The sequence below is a fragment of the Drosophila rhopaloa genome, unplaced genomic scaffold, assembly GCF_018152115.1.
Source record: "Drosophila rhopaloa isolate 14029-0021.01 unplaced genomic scaffold, ASM1815211v1 contig_148, whole genome shotgun sequence".
NCBI lineage: Eukaryota > Metazoa > Arthropoda > Insecta > Diptera > Drosophilidae > Drosophila > Drosophila rhopaloa.
The window spans coordinates 328,999-351,911 of record NW_025335026.1 but is presented as its reverse complement, the minus strand read 5'-3'; the positions used below and the strand labels follow the sequence as shown (position 1 = coordinate 351,911).

General features: G+C 39.6%; 1 pseudogene; it reads right to left on the bottom strand.

Annotated features, from left to right (window-relative positions):
- Positions 1–152: 152 nt before the first annotated feature.
- Positions 153–15,777, bottom strand: LOC123037147 (annotated as a pseudogene).
- Between the last annotated feature and the right edge of the window lie 7,136 nt (positions 15,778–22,913).

Below are 22,913 nucleotides of genomic sequence, written 5' to 3'. Positions count from 1 at the left end.
TTAATTCGGGTTCCACTATGGACAGAAGAGGTCCGCCGACTAGAAAATGCCCTGGTGTCAATGCTAAGAGATCAGTGGGATCTTCAGACATAGGAGATAGCGGTCTGGAATTTAGACAAGCTTCAATTTTCGCTAGGAGGGTTGAAAGTTCTTCAAAAGTGTACTTTCGAGTAGCGGTGGACTTGTAAAACAAGGTTTTGAAGCTTTTGACACCCGCTTCCCACAGGCCTCCCATATGGGGTGCCCCCGGAGGAATGAATTGCCAGTTGAGCTGCTGATGACTATACGCATCAGTCACAGACTCTTTTACGGCTTGTAGAAAATCTCGGGAGAGCAGGGTGGCAGCGCCGACAAAGGTTTTCCCATTGTCGGACTGCACTTGACGGGGACAACCTCTTCTGGATACGAACCGAGCGAAAGCGGCGAGAAATTTCTCGGTCGTCAGATCGGATGTAGGCTCTAGATGGATGGCCTTTGTAGAGAAACACACGAAAACCAACACATACCCTTTTGTAATTAGGCAAGCTCTGCCTGTGTAATTTTTTATGTCGAAAGGGCCAGCGTAGTCCATCCCTGTGTACGTGAATGGCCGGGAAAAAGAGACTCGCTCTTTCGGAAAACTTCCCATCATCTGAACTTGCAATCGCTTCTTATGGATAACGCAGACCTTGCAGGAGTTAATAACGGCCTTTACCAAGTTCTTTATTTTCGGAACCCAATATCTGGACCGGGTGAGACGTACGACTAACTGGTTACCTCCATGCAACGTTATGAGATGCGTAAAGTTTACCAGTAGTCGCGAGAGTGCACATTCGTACGGGAGGATTATAGGATGTCGTTCATCATATCGCAAATTTTCGGAGACCGTTATTCGGCCGCACGCCCTTATAAGCCCTTTCTCATCTAGAAAAGGGTTCAAGGAGAGGATGGAACTTGTCGCGGACACAGGACGCTTTTGACTCAAGCAGCGATATTCATTAGCAAAATATCTGCGCTGAGTGCTAATGACCATGAGCCGTTCAGCGGCGACAAGTTCTTGGGCTTCTAGATGGACTTCCGGAATCGGCGACTGTTTCCTACATCGCTGGACAAAACGGTGGACATACGCAAGGACCCGTAAAGCTCTATTTAACTTGGAAAAGCGATCAAGGATGTCTTCTGTCGGATTGGACGCAACGTGGGCCTTGACAGGACGCCTTTCCACTTCGGTCACCTGTAAATCGGTGCTTTGGGCAGGCCACTGATCTCGTGGCTTTTGCAACCAAGTGGGCCCATGCCACCAAAGGGAGTTGTCGACCAGTTCTTGTAATGGCACGCCCCGACTGGCCAAGTCAGCTGGATTGTGTTCGGATTGAACATGCGACCAATTGGCTGCCTCTGTGGACTGGGTGATCTTTGTTACCCGATTGTCAACGAACGTTGTCCACTGGCATGCTGGTTTGGCTAGCCATGCAAGCACAATCGTGGAATCGGTCCAACAATGGAGTTTCGAGGACAGCATCGGCATATGGGGGAGGATGGATTCGGCCATCTCGGATAGCAATAGAGCTCCACACAGCTCTAGTCTGGGAAGCGACACAGTTTTTACTGGCGCCACGCGCGTCTTGGCCGTGAGAAGATGCACTAGCGTCGTGTGCCCCATCTCGACGCGCACATAGATCGCAGCACCGTACGCCTTTTGAGAGGCATCACAGAATCCGTGATGTTCCACTCGGAATTCTGGGCGGAAGGAAACCCATCTGGGAATTCGGACTTGATCTAGGACTGAGTAGCTTTTAAGGAAATCACGCCACTTTTGGCACAGTTCAATGGGAAGTTCATCATCCCACCCTAGATCACGCAGCCAGATCTCCTGCATGAAAATCTTGGCACAGACCACGAAAGGGGCGAGCCAGCCTGCTGGATCAAACAGCTTCGCAATTTGGGAGAGAACATGCCGTTTTGTGAGTGTAGCTTCGGTGGATAGGTCGGGGAGGGCGAAGAAAAACTCATCGGATGTTGCTTTCCAACGGACTCCGAGAGTTTTCGCCGTGCTTTCCGTATCTATTTCGAGGAAATCGGCATTTAGAAGATGATCGGTTCCGATATGAGCCAGAACTTCTTTGTGGTTGGAGGTCCATTTCCTCAATGGAAAACCAGCCGAATCGAGGGCACTCTGCAACTCGCGAATGGTGAGGTGAGCCTCTTCTGCAGAGTCAGCTCCCGAAAGGACATCATCGACATACATGCAACCACGAATAACTTTACTCGCCCTCGGATGGGTTAGTTGCACGTCGGTCGCCAGCTGTTGCAGTACCCGAATTGCCAGGAACGGTGCACAATTGACCCCAAACGTAACAGTTTTTAGCTCAAAATCTCGAATGTACCCTTCCCTATCGCGGAATAAGATACGTTGGAACGCTGTCTGCTTCGGATCTACCCAGATCTGCCGGTACATTTTTTCGATGTCAGCACTATACACAAATCGGAAATATCGCCACTTCAGGATCTGGATGGTTAGATCGGACTATAGGACCGGGCCAGCATGAAGGATATCATTTAAGCTGACCCCATTGTCTGAAGGGCTGGAGGCGTTGAATACCACTCGAAGTTTGGTGGTCGTACTCTCCGGTTTTAACACTGCGTGGTGTGGCAGGTAGTAACATGCTGAATCGTGGGTAGGAAGGACTTCTCTCATGTGATTGAGGTCGAGATATTCTTGAATAACTGAGTCGTACTTGGATTTTAACGTACTGTCCCTTTTTAGCCGCTGCTCGTTTCTTAAGAATTGAGCCAGCGCCTGGGATCTGGAATGTCCCAGGGAGCAATTAATGTTCTCAGGATCTCGAAAAGGAAGACTCACGACATACCTGCCGGTTTCGTCTTTTGTGGTGGTCCGAAGAAAATTGTCCTCACAAATCACGTCGGATTCTTTTGCCACTTTTACTGGCAGATCCTCCACCTCCCAGAATTTGGTGAGGAGTTTATCGAGAGACGCTTCATACGTGTGTTCAACTTGCGTGGAAAAGGATGATATTTGATCATGCCTCGGAGCTGGTACTGGTCCTGTTAGAATCCAGCCGAAAATAGTCTCTTGACCGAGAAGCGAGCCACAGATGTTCGCTCGGGTACCGCTTAGTAGAATGGATGGAAGTATATCGGCCCCGATTAGAATATCTATTTGTGCGCTCTCATAGAACTTTGGATCCGCTAGCGGAAGTTCGGGAAGGTCTCGCAGGAAATGTTGCGGAAGCGGACATGAAGGAAGATTTCCGGCTATTTGTGGAAGCACGTAGGCAGTGGTGTTTAACTGCAAGCTAGGCCGGGTTGGAGAACGGATCGTGAATTGACAGATCTTTTTGGTCTCAGCGGAGACCGTTTGATTAAGTCCTGAGACCTGTGCTCGGATAACCTGGAACGGCAGTTTAATCAGGTTGAAAAGGCGCTCAGTGATGAAGGTCGCCTCAGATCCGGAGTCTATTAAGGCTCGCGCTTGGAAATTGGAACCTCGATGGCATATATTAATTATAGCGGTGCCTAGGAGGACTGACCTAGTGCCTGCCGCAAAATAATTCTGAAGCGTTGACTGCGTGCCACTGGCAGCCGAGGGACCGAGAGTATTTGGTCTGGATCTGGGCGTTGGCGTTGGATTTGCGCGCGCTGGGGATGGGCTGCCTCGGTGTAGGAGCGTGTGATGGTGGCCGCGGCACGTGAAGCAGTTATGTGCGCTTTCGCAGTCGCGCAACTGATGTGTCCGCGCAAAGCAGTTTAAACACAGCTGTTTTCTTTTTTATATATGCGATGCGTTGGTCGACCGTCATCTGGAGAAATTTGGCGCATGTGCGTACAGGATGGTTCTCTCTATTACAGAGATCGCACCCTCTAAGTTTTTGGGGTTGGTATCTCAGTGGATGCCCTGGGCTGAGTCTGACTAGAACCTGATGGTCGTACATCATCTATGGCTTTGTAGCGTGTAACGACTGGGAGAAGTGTTTTGTTTCCGGTGGAATCTGTAGTTGCGGGTGCTTGCTATAGGATCCGGCTCTCGCTCGTCGGCTTTGGGGGTGGTGGTCTTGCGCGTACAGATCCTAACACTAACTACACATTATTATTGCTAAGACTAGAATTGAGCAAGCTAGCGACAAGAGAGAATAAGTTAAACGAAACCGGAAGAGAAAACAGATAAATTGAGGAAGAAAGTAAAGAGATAGAAAAGCTAGAGAGGAGGTCAGAGATCGCGAAGCCACTGGTGTTGTTGTGGTCGCATTTTGCCCTCCCAACCTATGATCACCTTCCTTGGAGCATGTCTCCGGTGACCCCTTTAATACCCTACGAACGCGGGTACCTCAGCAGAGTTCAAAAAGATATGGTTTTAGTTATTCATAGCTTTAATTAGCGGCTTTCTTTATAATAAGAAAATATTGATATATAAACATAATGAAGTTTCGAGGATAGAAGTTATATTTATAAAACAAAGTAAATTAAATTTAAATAGTAGTGAAGTAGAATAATATTTAAAGTTAGGATAAGAAGAAAATTCTTTAAGTGTAGTTAAATATTTAAGTTTTAAATTTAGAAAATATTTATTTAAGTGTAGCTAAATATTTAAGTTTTAATTCAGAAAATATTTAATTAAATGTAGTTGAATATTTTAAATTAAATCCAGAAAATATTTCTTTAAGTGTAGTTAACTATTAAGTTTAAATTCAGAAAATATTTTTTTAGTGTAGTTAACTATTAAGTTTAAATTCAGAAAATGTTTCTTTAAGTGTATTTATATACTTAAGTTTTAAATTCAGAAATATTTCATGGTCTTCTTCCATTTTTTAATTTAATTTAATAATTGTAAATTCTATTAAGAGTTTAATGTATGGCTAGATTTAAATTCAAAAATCATTTAATAAATTCTAAGATTTAAACTTTAAAGTAATTTTAGTAACATTTAATTCTCAGTGTAGAAAGAGTATTCGGAGAGGATATATTTGGCTTTTAGTTTGGCAAGAATTAAAATAAATACATAATAATGTATACGCATGATGTAACTCACTCATTTTTGTCCAACGATGAAGATCGATCTCCTGCGTGGCTTACACTGAAAACAATTTTTTTTGTGATATTTTGCAAAGGTTTTAAAAAATAATTAAATTCTCATACATTTCTACTCAAGCCTTGATTATCTGCTTTTATAGCCAACACCGAAATCTCATTTAAATAAGATTAAGAAAATGTTAAATTTAAATCTAAACAATAAACAAAAAAATCTATAAACTAATTATTTCCATTTGCCTTAAGGCGTTGCATCTTCTTCATTTTCTTTTTAATATTTAAATTAATTAATTAACTTTATATTTAAGTAATTTATCTTTCAGCTTCTTGATTTTTGTTGGATAATTAAAAGGTATTTCCACGAGGTTAGATGTATATCTTTTCTGAGGTTAAGATCGAACGAGTGAAAATTGGGTTAGGCTCGATCGGCCATGGCAAAGGCGAGGCAATATGGTTATGGCCGATATGAATCAGGTTATGGCTGATATGGCACGCAGGCCAAATTATGCACGAAAAAGATTTAATTTTCACTCATCACTCGTTGTTTTCCTCCTGGCAGAGATAAGGCTACTTGTTTAGCCGGAAAAGCGCTGCTGGATTTTCCCTCGGCGAAGCAGCAGCGTTTAGCTGTAAGTCCGTCTTCTTGTCGGGCACTGGAGCCCCGTCTAGGAGATCACCATGTGAGGTGCTCCTCGGGACGCGCTAAGGCGCGAGGGGGTGCTCCTCGGGACACTACATGCAGAGGTTCACTGAGCTGGGTTCTCCTTAGTTCTTCAGCTCTCTGGAACTCTCGGGGAGTTTATATCGTGGGGCACAATCTATAGATCAAAAATTTCATTAGCCATTTGCACTGGCAGCGGCTTGAGACTTAAAACATACCTATGTGCCCCGAAAACTGACTTGCTGGGTTTTCTTTCGGGTTTTCCTCTGAATTGGCGAGAGATGCGGCTGCGGCGCAACTTGTGCAGCAGCAGCGGCAGCGTTGGGTGTATTTTATTGGCGGCAGCGCCGGCCAAGACACCTTTGTTGCGATCTGCAGAGAATTTGGTGGTTAAAAAATAACCAAAACTGCAGACGCAAACGCACTCACTTTAAAATAACCACTTGTAGCACTTATTGGCCACTTCAAATAGCTGGATGCCACTTCGCGACTTAATATTTCGCACTTTAAAACTTTTCCGCGTTTTTCAAACGTATGAAGAGCTACACGTCTGTATCGGCCGCCGGTTCAGAGAAAAAGAATGGTTGGCGGAACCGGGGCTTGATCAGTTAACATGGCTGCGGAAATACGTGGCAGCTGTTGCTGACAGGTATCAAGGCTAGGCTTTCCAAAGAAACCCTGCCAACTATCGATATCAATCCGGCAACACTGCTCTAAGATCGGCTTGACTGTTCAAATTTTAGAACACTTTTTGATCTGGCAATCTACTGAAAATCTCTACAGGATTTTCAAGTCCGGTTTGAATCCTTACTTAACTTGTTCGAAAATGTCCATAATATCTTCGATTAACAAGGTCAGTTTAAGTCAGGCTTTGCTGGATATTACGAAAATTTTTAAAGTATGCTTTTAGGCAAAACAGGTTTTGCAGTCGCTACTGGCGCCGCTACAAAACCCCCCTGCTACAATCAGACTAGGGTATCTCACTCTAGTTACCCTAGACTGATACCGCCTGAAGCGACACTATTGTCGAATGTCCTTGGCATGATAATTACCCAGAACTCGACCTTGTAAGTCTTCTAGTTCGTAATAAGAACTTCCTAACTTTCTTCTTACCCGGGCTTTCACAAATGCTGGCCCAAATTTAGCGTTGTAGCCGGTTTGAAAGCAACTTTGCTTAAAATTGCGTCGGAATACTTCCTGCCCTACAGCAAAAGAAACTTCTCGTGACCGCAAATTATATCGCTTTTCGTTCGAATCGTGAGCTTTCTGCATTTGCTTAGTCGCTTCCTCTCGAATTATCTCGAACGAATCTTGCCGGTTAAACATCAGGGAACGGTCATCTAGCATGTTCAACTTCCTTAACAAGGAGTACGTTGAACCGGAGGTTACCATATGTTGACCAAACGCCATATAGTATGGAGTAGTTCCTATACTCGAATGGATTGAAGACCTTAAGGCACAACATATCTTATTTAGGTACTCGTCCCAGTCCTTTTGATCTGGACGTAGATAAGCCCTTATGCCAGAGATGACAGAGCGATTCACGCGCTCGGAAGCGTTGGCTTGGGGCGAATGGACAGCTGTTAGCGTGTGCGATATTTCGTACTGCCGCATTAGCTTTTGAAATGCTTCGGAACGAAATTGGGACCCGTTGTCTGATACAACTGTTTCCGGGACTCCAAAAGTCATGAACAGCTCTCCCTCAAGATACTTGATAACCACACTTGCATTTATCTTCTTTACCGGTTTCAAAAACACAAACTTAGAAAAATGATCGAGGACAATGAATATCCCAATATTACCACTTCTTGAACGTGGGTATGGTCCAAGAAAGTCGATGAAAATCCTTTGGAAAAGTCGAACTGTTTCTGGAGCTTTTCCTAAAGGTGGCCTGAGAACATGATTCGGTGATTTCGTAACCTTACAAGTCTCACAATCATTGATGTATGCTTTCACATCAGGTACAAGTCGAGGCCAAAAATAATACCTTCTTACTCGCTCGATAGTCTTATGTATTCCACCGTGGGAAGTTAAAGGACTATTGTGCGCTTGGAAAAGAACTTTAGGAACCAAATTTGCGGGTATCCACAACTTCCATGCGTATTCATCATGCTTTTGTTCTCCCGTCAAATGTTCTGCTTTCCTGTAGACATATCCACTTTCCGTTTTTAGATCAGGAAAGTTGTCTTTATTCGCGTCAACCTTTGCTACTAGATCTCTATATTCAGGAGATTTGAATTCTTCTGAATTTAAATCGACAAGCAAACCTTCCTGCAGATCTATAGCTGCTACTTCGTCTTCGTTAACACGTGACAAAGAATCAGGAACAACGTTCAGAGTACCTTTACGATGTTCGATTTTAAAACGATATCTTTGCAGAGCTAACGCCCATCGAGCTAATCGCGAACTAAGATCGTGATTTGACATAAGCCATTTCAACGATGCGTGATCAGTTATAATGGTGAACTCGTGACCTTCTACGTAAGCTCTAAAATTTCTCAAAGCTACTATCGCGGCTAAACATTCCTGCTCGGTCACGGTATAATTGCGGACGCTCGTCTCCTTCCTCGGATACTTGCACTAGCACAGCACCGACACCAGACTTGCTAGCATCACAATGGATGGCGAATGGCTTAGAGAAGTCCGGGCTACATAAAACCGGAGCTTCGCTAAGACGAGTCTTCAGTACTTCAAATGCGCTTAGCGCTTCGGATGTTAAAGAGAATCTTCGCTTTGTAGTCATAAGATCGGTTAGTGGGGAAGCAAGAGTAGCGAAATTCGGAACGAATTTACGGTACCAACCGCATAAACCCATAAAGCTTCTCAAGCCTCGAAGAGTTTTCGGCACCGGAAAATCGGTAATTGCTTTCACCTTTTCAGGATCTGTTCGTATCCCGCCATCACCTATGATATGGCCAAGATACCGAACCCGTCGCATGCAGAAATGACTTTTGCCAATATTGATTGTCAATCCTGCACGCTTGATGTGAACGGCTATCTCCCTGAGAACATCTAGGTGACTCTCGAAATTAGATGAAACTACTAAGAGATCATCAAGGTAGACGAATACTTCGTTTCTAAGATGCGCGGGTACCACTTTGTCCATTAAGCGAGACATGGTACTTGTGGCATTACACAGCCCAAAAGGCATCACTTTAAATTGGTAGAGTGGCCTACCAGGAACTGTGAAGGCAGTCTTATCTCGAGATTGCACTTCTAGTGGCACTTGCCAATAAGCATCCTTTAAGTCGAGACTTGAGATATACTCGGCTTTAGGTAATCGACTTAGAATTCCGCTGATTTGTGGAAGTGGATACGCGTCCTTCTCAGTGAAACTATTGACCTTTCGGCAATCTAAACAAATTCTCACTTTGCCCGGTTTTGTAACCATGACAATAGGAGAAGACCACGCGCTTTCTGATTCCTCAATCACACCTAGTCTCAACATTCTGTCGATTTCTTCATACATACTCTTCTCCACAGCAGGTGAAACGGGGAAATGCCGCTGTTTAATCGGTTTTGCCATACCTACATCAATCGAATGGGTTATTAAACTGGTCTTGCCAAGCCCTTCCTGTGTAAATGAAGGGAAAAAGTTGATAACATGAACCAATTTAGCTTTATTTTCTTCAGTCAAGTCGTGTTGATCAACTTCGACATCACTGTTGACTTTGCTAACATCGTTCGCTTCTAACTCCGATATGCACAAATTCTTGGGAAGAATATCATAAAGTCTCCAAAAATCTATACCCAAGTACAGATCTTGTTTTAGAGAAGGCACAATATAGATAAGCAGTGTCTTTCTAACATCGCCATATTCAACGTCAACTTTAATTTTTCCTATTATACGTTGTGGACTTCCATCGGCCGTGGTAGCGCTAACGTTCAACGACTTATAAGCATAATCTTTTGACATGACTTCTTTGGCTAATTCACCGCCAAAACAACTAATTGAAGCACCAGAATCGAGTAAACCGTATACAGTCCGGTCTAATAACCGTATAGGCAAGAATGGACGAGGATCTCGGGTTCCCGTAGGAATAGAACAAATGTACTTCAATCCAAGTTTACAATTTCTGACATTCTGCCAAAATGATTTTATTCTCCTAGAACTTCGAGATATTGGTTTCTGAATAGGTGGTTCAGGACAAAAGTAAGGAATAGGAACTTCAGGTAAATTTTGAATTTTACAATGCAATAGACTGACATTGCTATTTGGAACGTCAGGGGTTGTTGTTGGTGTTGCTTCTACATATGCATCCACCTTTAATCGGTCATAGTTGACTGGTTTCGAGCGGCATTCGAAATCTTCGGTTTGTATGGCGACTTCGAAATGCCGAATTTTGAGTTTTTTGCACACTTAGTACAATTTGGTTTATAAGTGTTAGCTGCTCCACAGCCGTAGCAAAATACGCGTTTTTCCGATAAGCAATCCTGGTATCTGTGCCCGTCTTTGCGGCAATTCCAGCACAACAAGGAAAAAGCGTCAACTTCAAACTCGCTTTCGGATTCGGCACCGATTTGCGACTCGTTTTCTTGAGTCAACTCCGAGACCTCACGTCTGAAAGGAGTGACTCTAGAGTAACCATGAGAGTGCTTGACATCGTCTAGAAAAGCTTCGCGTCGACGACAGATTTCTCTCAGTTCGGGTACGGTTCCAATATCAACATTTAATATTTCATGCCTTATTTCAGGTCTTAAATTGTTCTTGAGAACTCTAGCAAGTTTTCGTGTAGACCATGGTGTCTCTAGCTGATCGATTAAAACATTTACGCTGTCGTAAAAGCTATCAAAGGTTTCATTGGGTTTCTGCTTTCTGTTTCGGATTAACTCCTCAATGTCAACATCATCCCTTCTTTGACGAAATTGCAAACGCAGAGCTGAGCATAGTCTATCCCAATGGACTTCTGACACTGACTTGTGGTAACGCCAATAAAACTCGTTGGCTTTACCTTCGAATAGAACGCTAACGTGTTTGCAAAGCACCGAGAAGTTTCCTTCTAAAGTTTGGTGCGTAAGCGCGTCGACTCTGTAGATAAAATTATCGATGGTCACACCGGATCCGGAATATTTAATTTTCCATCCGTTTAGGATGTGAACGACCTTGTCGGGCCTGTTTATGAGATCGGACGAGGAACTTCTATTTGAAATGGGGGAGCCTGTGTTAGGCAGGGCCATGTTTGTGATTGGTATTTGTTCACCCCTAGCAGCATGGTTGTTAACAACTTCTACTAACAGTGGAGACGTAGTTGATCTTTCATCGCCATTAGTGGCGGAATTTGCAGGAGTTGCAATCAATCTTTGTACACTTTCCACTACTGTTGTCTGTACTAGTTCAGCCATTTTCTCTGAGAGTATTGTGAGCATCCTTCGCTCCATTGCAAGAAGAGTAATAGCATTAATAGTGTTCATTTGATTGTTATCCCTAGCTACATTGCTTATTGAGCTTCCAGATGTACCAGGGCTTTCCTCAACTGGGTTTCTAGTCTCGCTAATTTCTGTTTGACGACTTTTAGATCGAGATCGTGTTTGTAAACCTTTGTTATCGGCTACTGGTCTGCAGGACGTTTTGCAAACTGGACAGCTTCCGCTTTTCTTTAGATGGGCTTCCAGGCATTTCCTATGAAACTCGTGGTTGCATGACGTTTTAAGCAGATCAGCTGCGGAATTAATTTCGGCTTTACACAACGGACAGACTGGCTTTGTGGCTTCCTGTGAGCCTTGGCCTGGGGATCGGTCTAAACCCATTTTCAGATAAGATAACGGTAAGATAACGATAAGATAAATATAAGCGAGATATAACGAAATATCGAATCAACAAGAAATCAAGAAAATATTTATATAAATCGTAATAGCGATAAATAGTTCAATGTAAATAAAATAAGATTGAACTCGTTGCTTGAGGTCCACGTATCGTAGGATAATGTTTATTAATACTGAACTTCCTCGAAAAAAGAAAAGAAATTTAAGTTATAGTACTGTTTGTTTTCTATCTTTCAACAAAAATAAAAACAAAGAAGGGAGGTTGTTAGAATTTATAAAATTTAAAACCGGACAACGTATTATTCGAAAACAAAATGGTTGTATTCCTGCTTCTCCTTTGACAAATCTAACTCCTCTAAGGCGAATTGAAATTAAATCTTCTTATTAGTCATTCGCGGATAGAGTACATCTTCAAAACTGTACCTCCATTTTCCAGGACGTTTGAATCTAACAAAAAGTTTTAATTTCCAAAGATAAGTTTAAGTACTGATTTGGCAAATCAGACAGGGCCAGAAGATCAAAAGAAGTTCGATGCTTTCTGTATTTTCCTCTATCTAACTCTTTCTTACCATTACTTAATGTAGGAAAATCTTTAACGTTAAAATTTAATTGTGGCCAAAAAGAAAACTATTGTTCTCCATCTCTGTTCTCCAAAACAATTAAAAATCAACGAGAAAATTTTGTTTAGGAATGAAAGTAAAGTTGAAATTTGAAAGGTATAGAAAAGAATTTCAATTTATCTATCGGTGAGTCTCAATGAGTTATTACTGTACTCACTGAGGCCCTACACGTTGGGGCGCCACTTTTCTTATTAATAATAATGAATTATAACTGTAGCGTGTAACGACTGGGAGAAGTGTTTTGTTTCCGGTGGAATCTGTAGTTGCGGGTGCTTGCTATAGGATCCGGCTCTCGCTCGTCGGCTTTGGGGGTGGTGGTCTTGCGCGTACAGATCCTAACACTAACTACACATTATTATTGCTAAGACTAGAATTGAGCAAGCTAGCGACAAGAGAGAATAAGTTAAACGAAACCGGAAGAGAAAACAGATAAATTGAGGAAGGAAGTAAAGAGATAGAAAAGTTAGAGAGAAAGTCAGAGATCGCGAAGCCACTGGTGTTGTTGTGGTCGCATTTTGCCCTCCCAACCTATGATCACCTTCCTTGGAGCCTGTCTCCGGTGACCCCTTTAATACCCTACGAACGCGGGTACCTCAGCAGAGTTCAAAAATATATGGTTTTAGTTATTCATAGCTTTAATTAGCGGCTTTCTTTATAATAAGAAAATATTGATATATAAACATAATGATGTTTCGATGATAGAAGTTATATTTATAAAACAAAGTAAATTAAATTTAAATAGTAGTGAAGTAGAATAATATTTAAAGTTAGGATAAGAAGAAATTTCTTTAAGTGTAGTTAAATATTTAAGTTTTAAATTTAGAAAATATTTCTTTAAGTGTAGTTAAATATTTAAGTTTTAATTCAGAAAATATTTAATTAAATGTAGTTGAATATTTTAAATTAAATCCAGAAAATATTTCTTTAAGTGTAGTTAACTATTAAGTTTAAATTCAGAAAATATTTCTTTAAGTGTAGTTAACTATTAAGTTTAAATTCAGAAAATATTTCTTTAAGTGTAGTTAACTATTAAGTTTAAATTCAGAAAAATATTTAATTAAATGTAGTTGAATGTTTTAAATTAAGTCCAGAAATATTTCATGGTCTTCTTCCATTTTTAATTTAATTTACTAATTGTAAATTCTATTAAGAGTTTAATGTATGGCTAGATTTTAATTCAAAAATCATTTAATAAATTTTAAGATTTAAACTTTAAAGTATTTTCAGTAACATTTAATTCTCAGTGTAGAAAGAGTATTCGGAGAGGTTATATTTGGCTTTTAGTTTGGCAAGAATTGAAATAAATACAAAATAATGTATACGCATGATGTGACTCACTCATTTGTATCCAACGATGAAGATCGATCTCCTGCGTGGCTTACACTGAAAACAATTTTTGTGATAATTTGCAAAGGTTTTAAAAATAATTAAATTCTCATACATTTCTACTCAAGCCTTGATTATTTGCTTTTATAGCCAACACCGAAATCTCATTTAAATAAGATTAAGAAAATGTTAAATTTAAATCTAAACAATAAACAAAAAAATCTATAAACTAATTATTTCCATTTGCCTTAAGGCGTTGCATCTTCTTCATTTTTTTTCAATATTTAAATTAATTAATTAACTTTATATTTATGTAATTTATCTTTCAGCTTCTTGATTTTTGTTGGATAATTGAAAGTTATTTCCACGAGGTTGAATGTATATCTTTTCTGAGGTTAAGTTCGACCGAGAAAAAATTTAGATTAGGCTCGATCGGCCAAGGCAAAGGCGAGGCAATATGGTTATGGCCGATATGCATTAGGTTATGGCTGATATGGCACGCAGGCCAAATTATGTACGAAAAAGGATTTAATTTCCACTCATCTGTCGTTGTTTTCCTCCTGGCAGAGATATGGCTACTTGTTTAGCCGGAAAAGCGCTGCTGGATTTTCCCTCAGCGAAGCAGCAGCGTTTAGCTGTAAGTCCGTCATCTTGTCGGGCACTGGAGCCCCGTCTAGGAGATCACCATGTGGGGTGCTCCTCGGGACGCGCTAAGGCGCGAGGGGGTGCTCCTCGGGACACTACATGCAGAGGTTCACTGAGCTGGGTTCTCCTTAGTTCTTCAGCTCTCTGGAACTCTCGGGGAGTTTATATCGTGGGGCACAATCTATGGATCAAAGATTTCATTAGCCATTTGCACTGGCAGCGGCTTGAGACTTAAAACATACCTATGTGCCCCGAAAACTGACTTGCTGGGTTTTCTTTCGGGTTTTCCTCTGAATTGGCGAGAGATGCGGCTGCGGCGCAACTTGTGCAGCAGCAGCGGCAGCGTTGGGTGTATTTTATTGGCGGCAGCGCCGGCCAAGACACCTTTGTTGCGATCTGCAGAGAATTTGGTGGTTAAAAATAACCAAAACTGCAGACGCAAACGCACTCACTTTAAAATAAGCACTTGTAGCACTTATTGGCCACTTTAAATAGCTGGATGCCACTTCGCGACTTAATATTTCGCACTTTAAAACTTTTCCGCGTTTTTCAAACGTATGAAGAGCTACACGTCTGTATCGGCCGCCGGTTCAGAGAAAAAGAATGGTTGGCGGAACCGGGGCTTGATCAGTTAACATGGCTGCGGAAATACGTGGCAGCTGTTGCTGACAGGTATCAAGGCTAGGCTTTCCAAAGAAACCCTGCCAACTATCGATATCAATCCGGCAACACTGCTCTAAGATCGGCTTGACTGTTCAAATTTTAGAACACTTTTTGATCTGGCAATCTACTGAAAATCTCTACAGGATTTTCAAGTCCGGTTTGAATCCTTACTTAACTTGTTCGAAAATGTCCATAATATCTTCGATTAACAAGGTCAGTTTAAGTCAGGCTTTGCTGGATATTATGAAAATTTTTAAAAGTAAAGGCTTTTAGGCTATTTTTTTTTTTTTTTTCCTTTGAAATTTTCGTCCACGAGGGATCTCGGCTTTGTTATGGAGGGACTGCTCCCATAGGGAAAGCGTAAGCTTTGGGAGTTTGGACGAGCACATATATACCAAGAGGCAATCCCAAGTTTCGACCTGAATACCGGACATTTCTAGTGCAGTAAGGCAACCCTGGATGGTACTTTGAAGTTCTTTCAAGGCTGACCCAGACTCCTGTGTGACGGACGGTACATTGAAAAGTATCTTTAATTGACTGTTTACTAACAATCGCTTGTTTTCGAAACGCTCAGTGAGGTTATCCCACGCTGATCAAAAGCCATCATTAGTAAGGGGTGAATTTGAAACTATATTGTGAGCGTCGCCACTCGTTTTAGCATTAAGGTGAAATAATTTTTCGACAGGAGTGAGTCTGGGATTGTTGATATAAATTGCCGTGAATAGATCCCTAAAGGTTGGCCAACGAAGATAGTCGCCGGTAAAAACTTCGGTATCGCACGGCGGAAGCCGGCAGCCTGACGGAATGTATGTCTGAGAAGGATCAGCTGGCGTTGGGGAAGGTTGCGGAAGTTGCGGAGTTTGCGCTATCATGTCTGCTATCTGGGCACCGCACCTTTCGTACGCGCTGTAGCAATACCCGTACTTAGCCTTGAGGACTGGCAAGCTGTCAGCTGCACCTTCTCCGGCTGCTACAAGGCATGCGGTACAGGCATCGTATTCTTTTTGATGCGGATCCATACCTCTCGGATTTCGTCTCGGCGAATATTGAGGACGGATAACGTAGGAGGGACCGCCGAGGGAATATTTATCCGCGATTCCAATTCGGACAGTCGATCCGAGACTTCAATAAATTGGCTCATAGCGAGGTCGGCAGCCGTTGCAACCATTTTTGTGCTGGCTCGCGTGGTTCTTTCGATGGAAGAAGGAGCCTTTTTGGGAGGTGACGTCTTGACCTTTTTAGGTGTGGGCGTCCTTACCGTGATTTTTGGTATTTTCGGTGATGGAACAGGGGATAGTTTGTTGGAACTTTCCCCGGACATACCAAACTAGGATGCTGTTAGGATGGAATGTGCGCGCTGATGTTTCGGACAAAAATCAGAGAAACAATTACGGACCCACTTATGGACCGGTGGAAATAGGATATCGACTAGCTCAAAAAATAGTCGATATGCGTGGCTGAATTATTGTTGAAATATTCGCCAGGCTTTTGGTGGAACGATGGAGCAAGAATGGAAAAAAAAAATACCAAAAAAAAATACCACAAAATAAAAATACTGAAAAAATACTGGATTGGATGAGGTATTTGTCGTTTAGTATTTTATAGTGGGTGGTTGGCCGAATTAGGATGGGATTGGATGTCCCCGGCAGTGTTTGGAGTTTATTGGTTTTGTTTTTCTTTATTTTAAAAAAATATTCGGAGACAAAAAAACAAAAATAATACCTTTCAGTGGTATGCGGGTGGTATTTTTTCGAATTTTTGTCTTTTTATCCCCAAAAGAAAAAATTGAGTATCGATGTATCTGCAGATTTACCAAGCTCAATAAATAAGAAGACAAAATACTGGAAAGGGCGTTTTTTTTTTTGAAAAAAAAAATGTGAAACCGAAGAAACAAATTAATAAATCAATAAATTAATAAATTGATTCCACTAGTTCCGCGATGGCGACAGTATTTTATATTTTTTCCCCCTTTTTTTTTTTTTTTCTTTTTGGAACTGGCAGTAATTCTCAGTATTTGTTTAATTTTATTGGAGTTGAACTTGGTGTTTATTAATTTTGTTGGAATTTATTAATTAATTTATTAATTGGATGATTGAAAAACAACTGCCCGAACTTTTGCGGGCTGTGTATTGGTGACGCTGGAATGCGCGGGATTATCGAGCTTTTTGCGGTACTGCAATTCGCGTGTATGTGTAGATGTATGGATGGATAGTGCCCAAAATATGTAAATAAGTAAAACACACTGAGACACAAAAGTTATTTCACGTCAGCTTTAGGAATTCGTTTTATATATATTTATTGGATGGCCGACGGAAATACTTGAGCTTTCGGAATTGGGGTGTAGTTGTGTAGAAAAAATATGTATAAATGTATGTATATATATATGGAATATGTAATATATGTAATATGGATGTAATATATGTAATATGGATGTAATATATGTAATATGGATGTAATATATGTAATCAATATGGCGGAAAATTTTATTGTAAATTTTGCCGGCGGGTATGTGTTGTAAATTTTCGATTTATTGTGGACTGTATTTGGATTTGTAATAATGTAAGCAAATATTGTCACAGCGGATGTACAATAAAAAATTAATATCAAAAAAATATTTGTGGGCCGAAATTGGCGGAACACTTAATTTTTGTTTCACTTTTTTGTGGAAAATTAATTTGAACTCAATTTTTAAATTGATTTATTTTTTCACTGTTCACTGAATTTTTTGAAATTAATTTTTTTCACTGTACGCTTGACTTTTTATTTGCACACTTTAATTTGGATTTCTACTTTTTATTTTTCTTCGATTTGATGTTGGATGTATATTTAGTGGATGTACGGCCAAATGCGAATATGAAACTTGTACATCAATATGCACACGAAAAGGAATTAGAAAATAGGCAATATGGCCGCACGTTAAAAGAGAACGAAGAAATAAAAGACGGAATTGGAATTGTAATTTACTAACTGCCGTCGTCGGATTAAATCGGACTTGGATTTTAGACAAATCGTACAGAAAGTCAAACGAATTATGTTCTTCGAATGGCTGACTGTCGATCGGCAGTTAATACAAAAATTAATTAATTGGCACTTATCTGGCTCGAATGGATCAAAAAATGAAGAGGTGGGGCGTCGGGGATGTCGTCGCTTGGGGGCAGCTTCGTCGGTGGTTGCGGCTGTCGCACGTAGCCGGGTCGCAAGCTGGAAAATACGTGGTGAAGAGACACTCGATCGCGGTGCGCAAAGTAATGAAACAAAAAAAACTCGGTGAACTTTTCGGGTTATAGCGCGGACCGGCCGGGCGATGTATTTCACTAGTGGTACAATGAAAGACTAACTTAAACCTAATTGAACGCTGCGTTTCAAAGCGCAGTGGAGAGATTCCGGGAGCGGGAAGGCGGGAGAGCCTGGAATCGCAAGCGTCCAGTGCGGGAGAGCGGGAGAGCGGGAGAGCCTGGCCAGTGCGGGCGAGTGGGCATTCGCTACGAGGGAAGCGCGGGCAGTTTAAACGAGGGGAGAGCGGCGTAAACACAGATTTTTAGAGAATCGAATCAGAAGTCTTGAGAGGTATGCCACTTTGGAATCGGCTTACGTTTGATAAAGTTATGGACCTCTAAGTCCAATTTTGAGTCAAAATAAACAAGTCAAATTAGAAATAACTGACATGAAAATGGGTGAAAAATTTGATCAAAGTTAAATTTGAAAAATTTGAATGCAGATTTTTAGAGAATCGAATCAGAAGTTTTTAGAGGTATGCCACTTTGGAATCGGCTTAAGTTTGGTAAAGTTATGGACTCCCGAAATCCAATTTTGGGTCAACGTTAAATAAGTCAAATTAGAAAAATTTGATCAACGTTAAATTGAAAAATATGAATGCAGATTTTTAGAGAATCGAATCAGAAGTCTTTAGAGGTATGCCACTTTGGAATCGGCTTAAGTTTGGTAAAGTTATGGACTCCCGAAGTCCAATTTTGGGTCAACGTTAAAGAAGTCAAATTAGAAATAACTGACATGAAAATGGGTGAAAAATTTGATCAAAGTTACATTGAAAAATTTGAATGCAGATTTTTAGAGAATCGAATCAGAAGTCTTTAGAGGTATGCCGCTTTGGAATCGGCTTAAGTTTGGTAAAGTTATGGACTCCCGAAGTCCAATTTTGGGTCAACGTTAGATAAGTCAAATAAGAAAAATTTGATCAACGTTAAATTGAAAAATTTGAATGCAGATTTTTAGAGAATCGAATCAGAAGTCTTGAGAGGTATGCCACTTTGGAATCGGCTTAAGTTTGGTTAAGTTATGGATTCTCTAAGTCCAATTTTGAGTCACTCTGTTACAAGTCATCGGAAAATTGGAAATAACTGACATTGAAAAATTTAAATGCAGATTTTTAGAGAATCGAATCAGAAGTCTTTAGAGGTATGCCACTTTGGAATCGGCTTAAGTTTGGTAAAGTTATGGACTCTCTAAGTCCTATTTTGGGTCAACGTTAAACAAGTCAAATTAGAAATAACTGACATGAAAATGGGTGAAAAATTTGATCACAGTTAAATTGAAAAATTTGAATGCAGATTTTTAGAGAATCGAATCAGAAGTCTTTAGAGGTATGCCACTTTGGAATCGGCTTAAGTTTGGTTAAGTTATGGATTCTCTAAGTCCAATTTTGAGTCACTCTGTTACAAGTCATCGGAAAATTGGAAATAACTGACATTGAAAAATTTAAATGCAGATTTTTAGAGAATCGAATCAGAAGTCTTTAGAGGTATGCCACTTTGGAATCGGCTTAAGTTTGGTAAAGTTATGGACTCTCGAAGTTCAATTTTGGGTCAAAGTTAAACAAGTCAAATTATAAATAACTGACATGAAAATGGGTGAAAAATTTGATCACAGTTAAATTGAAAAATTTGAATGCAGATTTTTAGAGAATCGAATCAGAAGTCTTTAGAGGTATGCCACTTTGGAATCGGCTTAAGTTTGGTTAAGTTATGGGTTCTCTAAGTCCAATTTTGAGTCACTCTGTTACAAGTCCTCGGAAAACTAGAAATAACTGACATGAAAATTGGTCAAAAATTTGATCAACGTTAAATTGAAAAATTTGAATGCAGATTTTTAGAGAATCGAATCAGAAGTCTTTAGAGGTATGCCACTTTGGAATCGGCTTAAGTTTGGTAAAGTTATGGACTCCCGAAGTCCAATTTTGGGTCAACGTTTAATAAGTCAAATTAAAAAAAATTTGATCAACGTTAAATTGAAAAATATGAATGCAGATTTTTAGAGAATCGAATCAGAAGTCTTTAGAGGTATGCCACTTTGGAATCGGCTTAAGTTTGGTTAAGTTATGGACTCTCTAAGTCCTATTTTGGGTCAACGTTAAAGAAGTCAAATTAGAAATAACTGACATGAAAATGGGTGAAAAATTTGATCAAAGTTAAATTGAAAAATTTGAATGTAGATTTTTAGAGAATCGAATCAGAAGTCTTTAGAGGTATGCCACTTTGGAATCGGCTTAAGTTTGATAAAGTTATGGACTCTCTAAGTCCAATTTTGAGTCACTCTGTTAAAAGTCCTCGGAAAACTAGAAATAACTTTGAATGCAGATTTTAAGAGAATCGAATCAGAAGTCTTTAGAGGTATGCCACTTTGGAATCGGCTTAAGTTTGATTAAGTTATGGACTCTCGAAGTTCAATTTTGGGTCAAAGTTAAACAAGTCAAATTAGAAATAACTGACATGAAAATGGGTGAAAAATTTGATCAAAGTTAAATTGAAAAATTTGAATGCAGCTTTTAGAGAATCGAATCAGAAGTCTTTAGAGGTATGCCACTTTGGAATCGGCTTAAGTTTGATTAAGTTATGGACTCTCGAAGTTCAATTTTGGGTCAAAGTTAAACAAGTCAAATTAGAAATAACTGACATGAAAATGGGTGAAAAATTTGATCAAAGTTAAATTGAAAAATTTGAATGCAGATTTTTAGAGAATCGAATCAGAAGTTTTTAGAGGTATGCCACTTTGGAATCGGCTTAAGTTTGGTAAAGTTATGGACTCCCGAAGTCCAATTTTGGGTCAACGTTAAATAAGTCAAATTAGAAAAATTTGATCAACGTTAAATTGAAAAATATGAATGCAGATTTTTAGAGAATCGAATCAGAAGTCTTTAGAGGTATGCCACTTTGGAATCGGCTTAAGTTTGGTAAAGTTATGGACTCCCGAAGTCCAATTTTGGGTCAACGTTAAACAAGTCAAATTAGAAATAACTGACATGAAAATGGGTGAAAAATTTGATCAAAGTTAAATTGAAAAATTTGAATGTAGATTTTTAGAGAATCGAATCAGAAGTCTTTAGAGGTATGCCACTTTGGAATCGGCTTAAGTTTGATAAAGTTATGGACTCTCTTAGTCCAATTTTGAGTCACTCTGTTACAAGTCATCGGAAAATTAGAAATAACTGACATGAAAATGGGTCAAAAATTTGATCAACGTTAAATTGAAAAATTTGAATGCAGATTTTTAGTGAATCGAATCAGAAGTTTTTAGAGGTATGCCACTTTGGAATCGGCTTAAGTTTGGTAAAGTTATGGACTCTCGAAGTTCAATTTTGGGTCAAAGTTAAACAAGTCAAATAAGAAATAACTGACATGAAAATGGGTGAAAAATTTGATCACAGTTAAATTGAAAAATTTGAATGCAGATTTTTAGAGAATCGAATCAGAAGTCTTTAGAGGTATGCCGCTTTGGAATCGGCTTAAGTTTGGTAAAGTTATGGACTCTCGAAGTTCAATTTTGGGTCAAAGTTAAACAAGTCAAATAAGAAATAACTGACATGAAAATGGGTGAAAAATTTGATCACAGTTAAATTGAAAAATTTGAATGCAGATTTTTAGAGAATCGAATCAGAAGTCTTTAGAGGTATGCCACTTTGGAATCGGCTTAAGTTTGGTAAAGTTATGGACTCTCGAAGTTCAATTTTGGGTCAAAGTTAAACAAGTCAAATTATAAATAACTGACATGAAAATGGGTGAAAAATTTGATCACAGTTAAATTGAAAAATTTGAATGCAGATTTTTAGAGAATCGAATCAGAAGTCTTTAGAGGTATGCCACTTTGGAATCGGCTTAAGTTTGGTTAAGTTATGGGTTCTCTAAGTCCAATTTTGAGTCACTCTGTTACAAGTCCTCGGAAAACTAGAAATAACTGACATGAAAATTGGTCAAAAATTTGATCAACGTTAAATTGAAAAATTTGAATGCAGATTTTTAGAGAATTGAATCAGAAGTTTTTAGAGGTATGCCACTTTGGAATCGGCTTAAGTTTGGTAAAGTTATGGACTCCCGAAGTCCAATTTTGGGTCAACGTTAAATAAGTCAAATTAAAAAAATTTGATCAACGTTAAATTGAAAAATATGAATGCAGATTTTTAGAGAATCGAATCAGAAGTCTTTAGAGGTATGCCACTTTGGAATCGGCTTAAGTTTGGTTAAGTTATGGACTCTCTAAGTCCTATTTTGGGTCAACGTTAAAGAAGTCAAATTAGAAATAACTGACATGAAAATGGGTGAAAAATTTGATCAAAGTTAAATTGAAAAATTTGAATGTAGATTTTTAGAGAATCGAATCAGAAGTCTTTAGAGGTATGCCACTTTGGAATCGGCTTAAGTTTGATAAAGTTATGGACTCTCTAAGTCCAATTTTGAGTCACTCTGTTAAAAGTCCTCGGAAAACTAGAAATAACTTTGAATGCAGATTTTAAGAGAATCGAATCAGAAGTCTTTAGAGGTATGCCACTTTGGAATCGGCTTAAGTTTGATTAAGTTATGGACTCTCGAAGTTCAATTTTGGGTCAAAGTTAAACAAGTCAAATTAGAAATAACTGACATGAAAATGGGTGAAAAATTTGATCAAAGTTAAATTGAAAAATTTGAATGCAGCTTTTTAGAGAATCGAATCAGAAGTCTTTAGAGGTATGCCACTTTGGAATCGGCTTAAGTTTGATTAAGTTATGGACTCTCGAAGTTCAATTTTGGGTCAAAGTTAAACAAGTCAAATTAGAAATAACTGACATGAAAATGGGTGAAAAATTTGATCAAAGTTAAATTGAAAAATTTGAATGCAGATTTTTAGAGAATCGAATCAGAAGTTTTTAGAGGTATGCCACTTTGGAATCGGCTTAAGTATGGTAAAGTTATGGACTCCCGAAGTCCAATTTTGGGTCAACG